General features: G+C 32.0%; 1 long non-coding RNA gene across 1 annotated transcript; it reads left to right on the forward strand.

The window, feature by feature from the left end:
* Window positions 1-318: 318 nt before the first annotated feature.
* LOC135838235 (uncharacterized) lies at window positions 319-1843 on the forward strand. The gene is made up of 5 exons (XR_010557345.1): window positions 319-449; window positions 680-709; window positions 1113-1136; window positions 1321-1359; window positions 1449-1843. It is a non-coding gene; the product is annotated as an uncharacterized LOC135838235 (long non-coding RNA).
* Window positions 1844-2080: the final 237 nt, after the last annotated feature.

Consider the following 2080-nt stretch of genomic DNA (forward strand, 5'->3'; position numbering starts at 1 on the left):
GAACAGATTTGACATTCTCATCTACTCATTAAAAAAAGAATGATTTTATGATTTTTCTTTCTATGTTTATGGGAAACCTGCAGATGGAGAAGGAAATAATGAGCGTAGTATTAAGTAGACCAATCCTTACGTAATAGATATATAAATATATTGTAGATCGTTTCATTTAGGCACCAAATAAAATCATCTCAAACTTCATTCGTACCTAATTCAGAAGTTTTGAAAATCAACTAATCCATCGCGATAAAATCATAAATAAAATTATAATGCAATTTTTTCATAATTGTAGAAGCAGACAACGACGATGGAGATGGCAGCGAAGAAGAAAGTAAGAAACTTGCACTTATTTGAAGGTTCAAGCATTGATTTGGTACATCAACATCTTCATAAGTAGACGACGATCTCAAAAATTACACTTTTTCATTTGTTTCCAGCGGATGACAATGATTGTAAGAATTTGAGATTCATTATTACTTCTTATGGAATAACTTAGTTAACCTAACCGCCAGCCATTCCTTAACTACATCAAGAATTGTGGACATTTTTACTAGATTTTTTACTTATTAAATTCTACCAAACAACTAGACAATTTTTTACGTACCTACACAAAATGAGTACTTAGTATATTTTTATGTACTATATTGTTTTAGAAATTTTCACAAATTTTTCATGTTTGCAGCCGAAGCTGAAGACATAGTTCTCGACCCAGGTAAGAACCTTCTGTTCAACGAAATAAACGATTTCTGATACTTTCAGTGGCCCAGACAATATTTTTGCGAGAGGAGATGAAACAAAAATTCAGGTGGAAAAATCGAAATTTTAGCTAATTTTCTGGAAACATTTTCCTATAACAGGTACTTTAGTATCTACAGGTTCATATTTCAAGGAAAGTAGGGCAATATCACTTTCCTTCTCCAGCGAAGCAAAATCGAACATCTTTCAAAAAAAATTTCTCAAAAAACACTTCTTTCTGTATAATTTGCGATAAATATTCTTCCATTTGGGAAATCATGGTGCACTTTTCGTCATTGGTTATGCCACTGTTTCCTTTGTTTAGGTACATTATTTTGTAGTGAAATTTATTCAGTTTCTTCTCAAATTTATGCTTGTAGATAATCACCACACGGCGAGTGGAAGTAAGCATTTCATATTCATCATAAAGAAAAATAATTCAAGAATAACACTTCATTCATCTTTGATACACAAATTCAACTCCATTGCATTGTACACCTACTTGACAGTATTGCCACTCAATTTTCGAGTAGGTACCTACTTTATTTAGAGAATCATTAAAATTGTGTTTTTAAAACGTGTTCTCAGCGGTATTTGGTGATTTTGAAAGCGAAGAAGAAGCTTCAGGTAAAATCATAGTTCTGGATGTCTAAATACACCATATGAAAATTCAAATTGTAACCAATTTCTTTATTTATTATGGATTGGATTTGTAGCCGAAAACTATAGCAATGATGGCAATGATGACAGTGACGCTAATCATGACAGTGGCAATAATGACAGTGGCAATAATGACAGTGACAATGATGACAGTGGCAATGATGACAGTGGCAATGATGGTGATACGCGTAATTACGATGATAGTTATGACAACGATGTTCGATTCAATGATGATGACTATGGCAACAACTGGTGAGGGAAATCGATCTCCCAAAAGTTACCCTAGAACCACACCTTCTTGTATTACCTACATATGTATAGTGCATGCATTATTTGTACTTCTGTACAGGAGGTTCTTATGTGTAGGTATTCATTCATGTGCCTTTAAAAAAGTATATTTTTTCAAACTAAGCATTACACTAATTGACAATAAATTATTATACAGCTATTAGTTATGCTTTTTGATTCCCGTATGGAAAAATACTATGGTTAACTAAAGTCAACCATAGTTACTATGCAAATTTTTGTAGTCAACTATAGTAAGTCTAAGTCAACTATAGTAACTACGAAAATTTTCATAGTGAACTATAGTTACTACAATTAATTTTTGTGGTCAACATAGTAAGTTGTAGTCAACTATAGAAACTATGAAAATTTTCATAGTCAACAATACTAACTATGAAAATTC

This window comes from Planococcus citri, chromosome 2, assembly GCF_950023065.1.
Source record: "Planococcus citri chromosome 2, ihPlaCitr1.1, whole genome shotgun sequence".
NCBI classification, from domain to species: Eukaryota; Metazoa; Arthropoda; class Insecta; order Hemiptera; family Pseudococcidae; genus Planococcus; species Planococcus citri.